The sequence below is a fragment of the Suricata suricatta genome, chromosome 3, assembly GCF_006229205.1.
Source record: "Suricata suricatta isolate VVHF042 chromosome 3, meerkat_22Aug2017_6uvM2_HiC, whole genome shotgun sequence".
Taxonomy (NCBI): Eukaryota; Metazoa; Chordata; class Mammalia; order Carnivora; family Herpestidae; genus Suricata; species Suricata suricatta.
The window spans coordinates 35,981,514-35,996,848 of NC_043702.1; the positions used below are offsets into that span (position 1 = coordinate 35,981,514).

Here is a 15,335-nt window from a genome sequence, read left to right on the forward strand (position 1 = left end):
TGAAGCCACAAAAGAATTATGGATCAAACGCAACAACACATTTCAATAAAATGTGTGTGCATTATGAGTTTAATGTGAGATTAGTGTATATTAATGTACATTTTAATAAGTAAGTAGGCAGGTAATAACCAATGCCAGTTTGGTTATCACTAGTGCTAGTAGCAAGAGTAACATTAATAATAACTACCATTTATTGAGCACTTACTATGCTTCATACACTATAAGTGCCTTAATGTAAACTAACTTAAACTTCAAAACAAGCCTATGAGGAGTTTCTATTCCTATCTTAATTTTACAGATGAGAATTCTGAAGCACTAAGAGATAAGAAACTTGCTCAAAGTCCCATGACTAGCAATTGGCAAAGTCACACTCTGGGACAGAAGGACAAAGAATTCTACACTTTAACCTAGGTTATCCTGGCTCACAGATCACTGCTGACCATAAGACAGAAAAAAAACAACAGGTGCTTTTGCTATTAACATCTAAAAGATGTACATATTTTATTAGGATATTGTATATTTCTAATTATGTATTTCTAATCTGAAAATTGAATAAACTTGCCCCTATCCCCACCCCCATCCAACATCTCCCAAAAATTACCTTCCTCAGAATTCAATTGCCTTTGGCTACAATATCTGATAAAGAACCTATGAGAGTCCAACACAAGATACCTCAACACTTGATCTCTCTCTCCACTAACCCACATTCCTTCACATCTTTTAAGTTGAAAATCCCACCACAAATTGCTTAACTTCCAAGCATGCCCTGATCTGAAATGCACTACAGAGATGCACCGAATAATTTGCTCTATGTAGCAAAGTCAAAAATTGCTTCTCAGCAACTTATAGTAGGAATTCGGTTCTTAAAGATTTAGACAAGATTATTCAAAATGCTATTAGCAACAACAGGTGTCATATTGTAACTCTAGTTTTTATTCAAAAAAGTGAGTAGAACTTTTGGTTTCATGATGATGGCAAAGTAAAGACATTTTTGCTCCCTTCTGCTCTCAAAATTCTAAAACCACAAAGATGACAGGAAATAAAAATACAAACTCCAACTTTAGTGAAATGAAGAAATGACTATAGTCCAACATTTGAAGATGGAAAGCAGATGGAGGAAACATTTTAGCAGAGAGGAGAAAAGTCAAGCCAATGACTACAAGAAGCAAGCCAATTTGCCCCTGGAAATGTTTATGAAATGGAGATGCTGGGTACTTTAGAAGATGAAAGTAAGGGCAGTTGCTAAAATGAAGGGATTTTTAGACTCTTGGTCACTGATGGGCTGCAGCTGGCTCATACCAGCTTGCAAGAGTGAACTCTGCAGTGACCTCACACTGGTAGCTTGAAATCAACTATAGTGTGAGTATTTGAGAGAAGTTGACAAATGCAATAAGTCAGAGTTTTGTTTTGTTTTGATTTTTTTCAGAGAGCTAGTTGTTAAACATCTACCAGCATACCACCGCTCCCAAGTTCAACACCCACTAGAATCTAAGGTTTATTTTCTAGAGAAAATGGACAGTGGGGGTTGCAGACTCAGGCACATCAGTCACAAAAGAGGGCAAGTGAAAGGTACACTGCTGAAAACAGGTCTAATATGTGAAAATTTGTACAGTGATCACAGAGTTCCTTCAACTCCAGAACATCAGCATTCAGGTTGCATTCCCCTTGTCAAGTGACAGAGGATCCTTCTCTGATGAAACTAAACTGCCCAAGAGAAAAGATGTATGTATAATGTTATGTTGTGAGTGGGTGGGCCCCTCAATGAAAGATCTGGCTAATTTGTCTGATCATCCTACAGTGAATTAGTCCACTTAGACATGCAAAGTCCAAAAAATTCATTTCTAAACACACTTTTTCAAGAGGCCACTAAAAGACATTATTTTTCAAAGCCATAAAAATATAAGAAAGAAGACAATGTGGATTTAGGAAACATGGAGAAAAACAGTGGGCAATCCCAGAATGATAGCTATGCCTCAGGCCCCATGAACACAGTGCACACTTGGGCAGGAGGCGGAGGGCTCTAAGAAGAAGGAAAAAGAAGGAGTTGGTAAATTATCTGCCTGCTTGAGCATATAGAACACTGTATTGAAAGATAGTTTGCAGAATTTTTAGAGGGTGTTGGAAGACATAGAATTTCAAAAAAATTAAAGGGGAAAAAATGAGGCAATTAACTCCAGGTAAAATAACAACAAAAATAAGAAAAGAAATGCAGTCACACAGTAGATCACTCAACTGTGGAAAGCACTTTCATAGTCATAAGAAGATACTGGGAAAAGATGTAACTAAAATTCAGACATAATAGGGGCGCCTGGGTAGATCAGTAAGCTAAGTGTCCAACTCTTGATTTCAGCTCAGGTCATGACCTCATGGTTGGTGAGCTCAAGCCTCACACCAGGTTCCATGCTGTCAGTGCAGAGCCTGCTTGAAATCTCTCTGTCACTCTGTCCACCCCCTACATGCTCCCTCTCTCTCTCAAAATAAATAAACTTTAAAAAATAAAAATAAAAATTTAGACATAATAAATTATGTAAGGAAGAAGTAAAATTTTTTACTTTATTATATAAACCAAACTATTTAGTGAAGCTAATCACATTTCAGATGCTTGGAAATAACAGTAATTCATGTGGGATTTTGAACTTAAAGAGGAAGTATAACTAAGGATTCTCATATACCCTAGCAGAAAGTAAAAATAATTAATCAAGAGGCATATTATTTTCAAATAGGTAAGTGAATGCCAGAACAAACAGCTAAAAACACTAAAGTGGTTCTTCTAGTAAGTGAAACAACACAGTAAGAGAGGAGAAAAAGAATATTGATTTTTGTTAAATGCACTATAAAAGTATTTGACTTACTAATTTTTATGTAATACTTTCAGCATAATTTTTTATTTAAATAATTAAGAAATAAAGAAAAATAAAATAGTTTATAAATTATGGGCAACTCCAGAGAATATGGCAATTTTTCTGATTTTCCAGTAATAATGAGATGCCTACATTGTACAAGATAAAAAAATTTTCCAAATTGGGAGAGATATGTTTAAAACATCTTGCAATAGTTCTTTCAACAATAGCCAAATTATAGAAAGAGCCTAAATGTCCATCAACTAATGAATGGATAAAGAAGATGTGGTTTATATATACAATGGAATACTACTTGGCAATGAGAAAGAGTGAAATCCTGCCATTTGCAGCAACATGGATGGAACTGGAAGGTGTTATGCTGAGTCAAATAAGTCAGTCAGAAAGAAGCAGATATCATACGTGGATCTTGAGAAACTTAACAGAAAACCATGTGAGAAGGGAAGGGGAAAAAATAGTTACAAACAGAAGAGAGGGAGACAAGCCATAAGAGACTGTTAAATACAGAGAACAAACTGAGGGTTGGTAGGGGGTGAGGGAGAGGGGAAAATGGGTGATGGGCACTGAGGAGAGCACTCGGGATGAGCACTGGGTGTTGCATGGAAGCCAGTTTAACAATAAATTATATTTTAAAAATCTTGAAATAAACTATCTAAATATCTATCACCAGGTCAAAGCCTTAGTTATGAACCATTTGACAAAAGAATTTGTGATAAATATGTCAAGGATAAATTAGGACAGATTTATCTTCTGATTTTATCTTTTAAGGGAGGCCTGAATCTTTATTGGTACAAGCATACTTACTTATCAAAAGTTCGTAATAGTTTATGTATCCTTTGTGTATTTCTAATTTCATTTTATAAAGACAATGGAACAAAAATTTCCTTATAGTTCTCTTCAAACTTTTTATTTCCTGCTTTGAAATGGCAATATAACTTCCAGAAAAGAAAACTGATTTCATAATTAGAGGAAATTACTAAGGAGGCAAAGGGAGGTTTGGAGTGATTAAAACAAGAGCCCCAAAGCTTAGTGGTAAGGAAGAACTACATTGGTCTTTCTGGAATTTGGGTGGGAAAAAGACAGAAATTCAATGGTATCAGGGATTATGGGAGCAAGAATTTTCCAGATAGTGGACATCTGTGTTTTTCAAAAGCAAAGAGAAACTATGTAATTACAAAAAGGGAAGGAGGGGTCAGATGTGGTATGAAGGGAAATTAACGATGAAAATGGTTAGGGGCACCTGGGTGGCTCAGTTGGTTGAGCATCAGACTCTTGATTTCAGCTCAGGTCATGATCAAGAGTCATGGGATCGAGCTCCACATCAAGCCCCACTTCAGGTTCCACACTGAGTATGGGGCCTGCTTGGGATTCTCAATCTCCTTCTGTCCCTCTTCCCCATTTGCATGCTCTCTCTCTAAAATAATTTTTTTCAAAAAAATGAAAGTGAATAAATTGAAAAACAAAAATGGAATTTACTTTTCTACCAGGGAGCTCTTTCCTATGAAATTCAAAGGAAGACAATAACTAGAGACATGATTCTGAGGGAAATAAAAAAGAGCATAAGGAATATTTCTGGAATGGCCTTACGTTTTGACTGAAAGGAAAAACCCAGTCTCTTCTGATGAGGAAGTTAGGACTGGAAACGTAGAAGAAGAGTGGAAGGAATTGAGAACAGTCATCCTCCAAGATTGGACCACCATGAGTTCCCAGAGATCATTCCTGGACTAGGAAAAGGTTGGCCATACCAAGAATCACTCAGAAGGGGGTCAAACAAAGATTCCACATCTTCATCTTCAGAAACTCTGATTCAATAGGTCCAGGAGGAAACTGGAAGATCAATTTTTAAAGGCTTACCAAGAGATCTTTATGAGTAGTTAAATCTGGAAGCCACTGAATAGTGATCCCCAAGATACAGATAAAGCAGTATTAAAAGGCACGAGGAAAGCCAAAGTATAAATGTTTGTCATGAGCCCTATCTATGGAATTTTGTTATTTCCTCTGTCAGCAAAAGGAATAGAGAAGATAGAATTGTGAGGACTAATAATCCACCCAACAACTGAGAATTACAGCACCATTAAGTTGCTGACCAAATCTCACTTCCTGGTTCCACTGCAAAAATGATTAAAACTGAAACACAAAGCCTCATTTATCATTTTTTTATTCAATCAATTTTTAACCAAAAGTAGCTCCCTTCTTGATAAAATCATTACCTCACTCCATGTCCCAGGTCTGTCCTCAGTTGGAATATAAAACATAAAATAAACATTAAAACATACTATTTGATTCCTTGGTTTGGGGATCTTTGCTAATGAATTTCTAGGGCAACACTCTTAAGGGTTCTTAAAAAAAGGTACCTACACTTGCTATATACTTAAGTCTAGTTTAATTGCAGCCCTTAGTATTCTTGCGAAATGTTTCAGTCAGACATGGGTACCCCACGACATTAGAAAGTGATTACATACTATACATTGGTAACAATAATTGGGTTTTTTTAATTTGTTTTGTTTTAGTTAAAAGCTCACTCCCTCAGATCTTTCTGTCAGAAATCAATAAAGATAAAGGACAAATAAAATGAACTACACTCCTGGAACAGTATTTTTATATAGTTCAAAAGATGTTTTGTGATCTTCAATACTGTTTCTAAAGCTACATAATTCAAAGTACAGCATTTATAGTATTTAAAAATGACTTTCAGAAAAAAAAAGAAACCAAAAATATTATTACAATGCAGCGAGAAAGACAATGGAACATAGCATGATAAATATAGTCTTTTATCAATGAAACAATAATACTGTTTTCTCACCCAAGTGCAGCCTTGATTTAAGCCCAGAGAATGAAGGAAGGTACACATAATCAATTAAAGCAAGTTACAAAGGCAGCTGGATCCACGACTTCATAAAATAATCTCTGTCACAGTAGTGCATTCTGGGAAGCACCCAGCTATTGTTAAACCTTAATGAAAAATACCAGATAAGTGGCTTTACTTCAAAACACAGAAATTGGCCTGATTAAATCAATGACTTTCTATCAGATTTTGATATCATCTGGAAAGGAAAATCCAGCCTCCTTCTGAAAGCTGAAAAACATCATTTCTTTAATCAAGATATTTCCTTACTAGAAATAGGCAAAGGGATTAAGAGGTAGAAACTTCCAATTATAAAATAAATAAGTCACAGAGATGAAAAGGACAGCACTGGAAATACAGTCAATAATATTATAATAACGTATGGTGACAGATGGGTGATGACACTTATCGTGGTAAGCACTGAGCAATATATAGAATTATCAAGTCATAAATTGTACACCTGAAACTAATAAAATATTGTATGCCAACTATATTTCAATAATAAAAAATTTTTAAGAAAACATCGCACTTGCTGAAAGGGAAATTCTGTGATCTAAAGAACAAAGTAAAAAGAAGTTACTTTAAAAAAAAATCCTTCATGAAAATCATGACATTTTAGTCAACTTAATCATTAAAGTGTCAGTTAACTAACATCACTGGCTTTCTGAGTGACATACCCAAGTTGCTTTGATTTGTGTTCATTAAGCAGAAAAAAACAGTAAGTCTAATGCAAAATTATATTGTAAGACCCATGCCTGACATTTGAAACTATACCATCTTAGAAGTTTTTAGCTCTGTTTTTAGACCTGAATACTACTATGTTGGATATACATCTTTCATAAAAAGAAACTGGATTTCTTATGAATTTCCAAAGGAAAAAAAATAAAGATAAGATATGCTTTCATTTACACAGTTAAGAAACATACATTAGGACACTGGTGTTCCAACCTGGCTACATATTTAAGTCACCAGGGAGCCTTTAGAAACTAACAATACCCCAGCCCACACAGATCAAATCAATCCTCTGAGGCTGATGCCTAAGTAATGGTGTTTTTTACTTTTTTAAAGGTACACAGGCGATTCTTATGGAGCCAGGTTTGAGAATCCTACCAAGGGCATGGACTCTCAAATTTATTTGGCTGCACCTCGGAGTCACTTGGCGAGGTTAAAAACAGTGATTCTTTGGTCCTGTTATGAGCTGAATTGTGTCCCTCCAAAATTCATATGCCTAAGTCCTACACCTAAATCCTCAGAATGTGAATGTACTTGGAGATGGGTTGTGGAAAGAGGTGAAATGAGGCCATGAGGGTAGGGCCTAATCCTTATAAGAATAGGGAAGAAAGTGAAGAAGAAATTAGGATACAGACCAGTACAGAGGGAAGACCATGTGAAGGAATAGGGAGGAAAGGACTACCATCTACAAGCCCAGAAGAGAGGCCTCAGAAGCAACTAACCCTCAGACACCTTGATCTCTGACTTTTAGCCTTCAGAATCATGAAAAATAAGTTGTAGAAAATAAACAAATAATCAAGAGCTACTTACACAGTAATGCTTTGTTATGGCAATCCTAGCAAACTAATGCAGGGCCCATCCTCAGAATTCTGATTTCACAGGCGTGGATATAGCCAGGGATCAGCGTCCAGGGCTAGTGCCGTGGCTTTAGGTATCCTGAAGTCTGACTTCACCTGTTCTCTACTTGATGTTAGCTTGAGAGGCAGCTGCTTATACTTTGTAAAACCTTCCTACTAGAGCTATTTAGTGAATATAACCAAGATATGGAATAGAAAAATAAGCTTTTCATTTTATTGAGGGCTTTGTTCCATGTAGTTAAGAACTCCCACAAAAGAAACTCTCTTTCTCACCTGTTTCTAACACCATCAGTGGAAGTGAATATTTTTTCCTTATTTGTTTCCTATCATCCACAGATGCAGATTTCAAATATTCTTATTTTTACTTATCTTTTCACTCTTTATGCTGTCATACTCTATATAATTAAAAACTTTACATAATTATTCCAAAATATGAATTTTAACAGGTTCAATGTTAATTTAGAATGCAGCTGCTATACATCTGCCATCAAATAGTTCTGTGACCTTTAGGAAGTTTTACAAACTTTCCTAGCTTCCAGGCAGTCTCCTTAAAAGGACAAGGTATGTGCTCCCCTGCCCCTTTTCCTCCAATCTGCTGGTAGAAGATGGTAACAAGTGGAGTCTGTGGCCCAAAATAGAAACGATATTTTGACAATAGTAGAATAGCCCATTAACTGAAAACTCCCACCCAGATCAAATATTAACTTGAGAGAGAATTAAATGTCTACCTTGGCTGAAACACTCTATTTTGGGGATACCACATTACAGTGACATGGCTTATACTATTTTAACCATGTGTGAAGAAAAGTTTGAAGAAAAAAAACATGGAAGTTAACTTTTTTGTGTCTGACATCTCAGTGAGGCTGAAGGGGTGGCCGCTGCTCTCCGACCTTCACAATGCCACCCAAGGACGGCAAGAAGAATAAAGATACCAGAAAGCCAGACAAAAAAGACAAAGACCCAGTTAAAAAATCTGAGGGCAAGGCCAAAAAAGGAAGACGTGGTCCAAAGTCAAAGTTCAGGACAAGCTTAATAATCTGGTCTTGTTTAACAAAGTGACATATGACAAATTCTGTAAGGAAGTTCCTAACTATAAGTTTATAACCCCAGCTATTGTCTCTCAGAGACTAAAGAGTCAAGATTCTCTGACCAGGGCAACCCTTCAGAAGCTCCTTAGTAAAGGACTTACTAAACTGGTATTAAAGCACAGAGCTCAAGTAATTTACACCAAAAACACCAACGGTAGAGATGTCCCAGCTACTGGTGAAGATGCATGAACCGATCCCACCACCTATACATTTTTAAAAATAAAAACCTCATTAAATTAAAACAAACAAAAAATAAAAACCTCATTAAATCAAAACAAATAAACAAACAAAAAACATACAAGTTATCAAATCAGTTAGGAAGTTACTGCAGAAGCCCAGGCTCCACAGTTGGTGGCTTGGACTAGCAGTGACAAAGGAGGCAGAGCTGGAAAGTTGGTGGCGTATAGATAGGTATATTCTGGGGAGATGAGTTACACAGGTGATGGAAATTAAGGAGTGCACATGTTATGATGAGCACCGGATGTTGTATGGAAGTGTTAATCACTATATTGTACCTCCGAAACTAATATTGCACTGTAGGTTAACTAACTGAAATTTAAATAAAAAACTTTGTAGAAAAAGTACACTTTGGAAGTGCAAAGTGAATTAATGATGCACCAAATGTAGAGGGAGTCATCAAAGATGGCTCCCAAGGTTATAAGAAGATAAAGGCATTATTACTCATGAAGACTAGAAGAGAAGCATATCTCTAGGGGAAGATCAAGAATTTAAACATATAAAATTTGAGTTATCTGTGAGACACATACATGGAGCTGTCACATCAAAGTTGAAGGGATAAGTCTGAAATTCAAACAAGTTTTTTCCAAAGGTGATTTGAAAGTAACTTTTCTATTCATCATTAGCTTTGGGATCTTTGCCCAACCCATCCCAAGTACAAAACACAAAACAGACACAGCCATCCAAATACCATCCTAAATCTTTAGGGAACAGTATGAGGTACCAGGTCAATCCTTTCTCCACAAGGAAAAATCATAATTCTTTTGATCTTTCCATTGGTTTTATTTTATAGCCTTTTCTTTCTGGGGCTAATTGACTTTAATAAATTCTTTAATTTTTATATCAAATATTTGATTGATTTCTATTTAATCTTTCATTGTAATTGTGTATAGTTTATGCATGTTTTCAAAATTCTGTCTAAAGTTTGTTTCTAAAATGTCTTTATCTAAACAATCTCTGCAACATTTAGATGCCAATATGGCAAAGAACATCATGGGGTACTAGGTAATCACAATCTATAAAAGGAGCTAGTAAAGGAGTTCAGGCAAAGGAAAGAAAGCGTTTCTAAAATTTTATCCAGAAGTCAAAATTTTTTAAGTTTATTTATTTTGAGATAGAGCACAAGTGGTGGAGGAGAAGAGAGGGAGGGAGAGAGAATCCCAAGCAAGTGCCACACTATTAGAGCAGAGCCTGATGTGGGGCTCAAACACTAGCCATGAAATCCTGACCTGAGCCAAAGTCAAGAATTGAACCCATAATGAACTGAGTCATCTAGGTGCCCCTAGAAGTCAGAATTTTAACTTATGTCTCTCTCATATGAAAGTAATCGTTCAAATTGTATCAATCATTTTAATAGTGCTTTTGAATATAAGAAAGAAATTTCTAATTTGATTGCTGTGGTTATGGGAAAGGCGTTGAAGCATTGTGGATGTGCTGCCTTCACAAAGTCAAAAGCATGATCAGAAATCTTCTTGGCTCTAAAGAATACCCCCCAGGTGTACATTTATAAATGTCTATGAACTCAGTGAAAGTGGGTTCAGAGATCCACTAGGCATTTTATCCTATTATCCCTAGCTAACACTACTTTTAAAAGAGCTGAAGAAAGAAATCCCTTGGAAGACCTCTTCCCATCCATTTATCCTAGAAGGGACCCTAACAAAAAAACCACTTGTTGACAAGCCAAACCACTTATCCTGATATAAGAGAAGGAACCATAAATGCATTCATTTTAAAGTATTCATCTTTTAACTATAGGCTGCTAATATTGAATGACAACTGCCATAAACTCTAATCGGCTAAGGTGCATTAGAGCCAAAATACCCTCATATTTATCTTGCAGATTTCTGTAAGCATATCACAGAATGTATCCTTGCAGCTAAAACCATTTGAACCCAGCTTACTCTTCCAGGAAGTTTATTTTCCGCTCTGAAATTTAAATACTGTACTTAAAAAAAAAAGCATAAAGACTTTACATAACCATTATATAATGCAGGCTATTGGAACAATGTATAAAATAAAAACTGGAGTGCCTGGGTGGCTTAGTCAGTTATACGTCTGATTTCAGCTCAGGTCATATTTCGTGGTTCTTGAGTTCGGGCCCAATGTTGGGCTCCGTGCTGACATCTCAGATCTTGGAGCCTGCTTTGGATTCTGTGTCTCCCTCTTTCTCTGCCCCACCCCACTCACACTCTGTCTTTCAAAAATGAATAAATGTTTTTCAAAAAAATAAAATAATTGGCCGCAGCAACTTCTCACCCAACATATCTCCAGAGGCAATGGAAACAAAAGCAAAAATGAACTATGGGGACATCGTCAAAATAAAAAGCTTCTGCACAGCAAAGGAAACAATCACCTAAACCAAAAGGCAACTGATGAAATGGGAGAAGATATTTGCAAACAACATATCAGATAAAGGGTTAGTATCCAAAGTCTATAATGAACTTATCAAACTCAACACCCAAAAAACAAATAATCCAGTGAAAAAATGGGCAAAAGACATGAACAGACACTTCTCCAAAGAAGACATCCAGATGGTCAACATGAAACGATGCTCAACACTCTCATCATCGGGGAAATACAAATCAAAACCACAATGAGATACCACCTCACACTTGTCAGGATGGCTAACATTAACAACTCAGGCAACAATAGATGCTGGCGAGGGTGCGGAGAAAGAGGATCTCTTTTGCACTGCTGGTGAGAATGCAAACTGGTCAAGCCACTCTGGAAAACAGTATGGAGGTTCTTCAAAAAGTTAAAAATAGAACTACCCTATGATTCAGCAATTGTACTACTAGGTATTTATCCAAAGGATACAGATATGCTGCTTCAAAGGGACACATGCACCCCGATGTCAATAGCAGCACTATCAACAATAGCCAAAGTATGGAAAGAGCCCAAATGTCCATCAATGGATGAATGGATAAAAAAAAGTGGTATATATATATATATACCACTGCTAAGCGAAATTAGTCAGAGAAAGTCAAATATCATATGACTTCACTCATATGAGGACTTTAAGGTACAAAACAGATGAACAAAAGGGAAGGGAAGCAAAAATAATATAAAAACAGGGAGGGGATAAAACATAAGAGACTCTTAATATAAAGAACAAACAGAGGGTTACTGCAGGGGTTGTCGGGGGGGATGGGCTAATGGGTAAATGACATTAAGGAATCTACTCTTGATTCATTGCTGTACTATATGGTAACTAACTTGGATGTTAATTTTTAAAAATTAATAAAAATTTTAAAATAAGGAAAAACTATGAACATCAAGAACCTTCCTCCGACACGTTGATTTTAAGTCATTCAGCACACCCAGTTCCTTTGGTTTCCATCAATCATTATCCTTGATGATAACGAACCAGAACAAGTAGACAATTCACCAATTATCCTCATTTTGTCCAAGCATTAGAGCCTTTTCCTAACTAATCTGTCTAAAGATTTGCAGTTGATCTTTTTATTTTTCTTCCTACCAGCTATGGAGGAATTAATACATAAAAAGGACTCTAACACCAGATGAGAGGCAAAAATAAAAGGAAGAGAAAAAGAGTCAACTTAGATAATTCTCCCACTAGACAATGAACTGCTGAATAATTAAGTATCAGCTAAGAAATGATGTCAACCCCATTCACTGAATTTTTTTTTTATGTTTCTTCTAAGTCAAGGCCAAGCCCTTTAAAGAGCCACTGACTGTTCCACTCCTGCATGCTTTGTTTCTAGGATCAGGTGCCTTAAAATATTTCCTTTATTAATTTTTAACTTTTTATAGATTGATATTAACCCTCACCAAAGTAGCAGAAAGAGAAAACAAAACAAAACCAGCAGACCTGAGCAAATCAGGATACCTTGCCTAACAGAAGGGATCTTCCTTTCTTTTTAACACTCACAGCAAAGTGCTTAAAATGCTGTCTTCTATTTCTTCACCATTCCTAACCCCACCTCCTCATATCACTTTAATATCTACTCAAGGGATGCCTGAGTGGCTCAGTCATTTAAGCGACCCACTCTTGGTTTTCACTCAGGTCATGATCTTGTAGTTCATGGGATTGAGCCCCATAACAGCCTTTAAGCCGTGCTGTCAGCATGGATTCTCTCTGTCTCTCTCTCTTCCTCTGTTCTTCCCCTGCTTGCTCATGTGCGTGCTCTCTCTCCTACTCTCTCTCTCAAAAAAAATTAAAAGGCAAATATATTAACTCAAGGCCAAAGTCTATGCCTCACTCCAAATCCCTGCAATGTCTTGAACAGTGTCTTGCCCATACTAAGTGACTACAGAATAGCTCTTGAATTAAACTATATTTAAAACACCTTTCTGCACACACATATACATACAATAGTGAGTTATCAAGAAAGTAAAAGTATCTAGAAATGGAGTATAACTGTGTCCAGAGTGGTAGAGATGTCTCAGCATAGCAATTCCTAAATGGTCACAAGCTAAAGAAAGTACTTAAGTTCTCAGTACGACTCTCTTCCTTAGGACCAGAGCACAGAAACTAGTCACATCTCATCAGACTGTGAGTCTGTGAAATAAGGAACTGAGAAATGGCCCTGCAATCAATATGAGTAGTGATGGCCACAAGAAAGAAAGTACAGGGAGGCTCCCAAACCTAAAACAAAGAACTTGGAATTTTTTTTGGATTCTTTAGTCACATGTGTCTTACTCATTCACCATTCAAGAGAATTCATTCTAAAACAGCATAGTTCTGATCCATGAAAGATATTTAATAGTCTATCCCTAAACAAAATCGGGAATATACATGTAAAGTGCCCATTGTCCTCCTATTTCAGTAACTTCGCTAACCACCTTTAACTTCTCTGTTTCCCCTGTCTTACTCAACCGACCTGGTAGTAACAGAAACATTCAAGAAAGACTTTTACTATAGTTGTTTATACTTCATGGTGGTTTTAAACCTGCAAATAAAGGGCTCTGTTCCATGGTAGAAAGATCGGTCAGTTTTGTTGGTAGGTTAGTTGGAGGAGGGCAAAGAGACCATTCTAATGCCCCTGAAATCATACTGAATAAGACCATCTCTGAATAGGAAGACAGAAACCTCACCAGGACCATTTGTGAGAAGGTACTGGTAGCTTCTGCCATGACAGGGAAAAGAATGGGTGGAATTTGGGTGGAGAAATTAGCAATGTAATTAAGGATCAGCCTTATAAGTTGCTGCCAACAGCAACAGCAGAGCCCCCTGTAATTCTAGTCCAGGTTAACTTTTTATCCTCTGAGCAGTACAAATTATAGCAACTATTCCAGACTGCTGCTTTGCAGTGAGTGAGGCAACAGTGGGTATATAATGAAAACGACTTAACACAGGCCTGATCGAAACACTTTTATAGGGACTAGAGAGTCTGGGCATGGTTGCTGGCAATAGACACTGTCTGCCTAGTCTCTATCTTCCCTTCTGAGAGACCTCACTCTTTGATTTATCTGTCAAGGAGGCCCTTATTTCCATTCCAGCCAAATTTATCCATGTGAAATTTTAGAGAGCAAGTACAAAATGTCACTTGTAACTTGGCCCAAACCCCTCGCTTACTTTCCCTGCCAATCTCCAGCCAACCTGACCCCCATAACCCTGATGTCCATAGCCTCTTCTCTCTCAGAGCTTTGATACAGAGTAAAGCATGAATGTCATCAAGTAACTTTCTTCATAACTGGATAGACCATATTATTGGAGATAAGGAGATAATAGAAGATACAGTAAACCAAATAAACCTTTTCCAGATAGAAAAGAAACCTTTGACAAACTTTGAAGAACTCTGCGCATCCTTCTCCTTATGTAAGAAGTTCTGTAAGTTACAAATGCAAATAATAAAACTGCAAACACTGCCCTCAAGATGTATCCTGGTAGTGCAAAATGATTCTCTAAAAATTATGGAGGGAAATGACCTACCTACTGGATTAGCATTCATAAATTTCTATGTTTGTACTTTGTAACTCAGCAGGCCTGGCCACTGATACAAGCAGCTGTTTGATACAAATCAATAAAATACAGATCTGTGAACATACATCACTTTTCCTAAGCATACAAGGAAATGAAATATATCAAAGAATAAGGTATCGTGGGAAAATAAGTTTTCTTTACACAATAAACTATTAGGAAGAAAAATAAAAAGGCTCAGTTATTTCATTTTATTTTTTATTTTTAACCCCTTAATTTTCACAGTCATATGTAAAAGAATTCAAACATATTTTTCTCAAGATATGGCATTAAACACCTCAACAGCAAAACATCTGAGGGTTAGTTCAGTCACATCATTTGCATGTGTTCCATTTTGTAAAGAACACATCTCTTGGAGTAGTGTTTCTAACAACAAAAATTGTATGCTTTCTTGAAGCAATGTAGTAATTGAAGATTCTCCTTGACTGATATTTTTCAAGGCATCTCTTTAAAATGGAGGATTGACCTCCTACACTGTTGGGAATGTAAACTGGTGCAGCCACTCTGGAAAACAGTGTGGAGGTTCCTCAAAAAACTATCCATAGAACTCCCTTATGACCCAGCAATAGCACTGCTAGGGATTTACCCAAGGGATACAGAAGTGCTGATGTGTAGGGGCACATGTACCCCAATGTTCATAGCAGCACTGTCAACAATAGCCAAATCATGGAAAGAGCCTAAATTTCCATCACCTGATGAAAGGATCAAGAAGATGTGGTATATATATATATATATATACAATGGAGTACTACATGGCAATGAGAGGGAATGACA

General features: G+C 36.7%; 1 protein-coding gene and 1 pseudogene across 1 annotated transcript in view; one reads left to right on the plus strand and one right to left on the minus strand.

The window, feature by feature from the left end:
• Positions 1-15,335, minus strand: part of PLCL1 (phospholipase C like 1 (inactive)) — a 331,059-nt gene that overhangs the window by 194,423 nt on the left and 121,301 nt on the right. The gene's annotated exons all lie outside the window — the stretch shown is intronic.
• LOC115287569 lies at positions 8,190-8,569 on the plus strand (annotated as a pseudogene).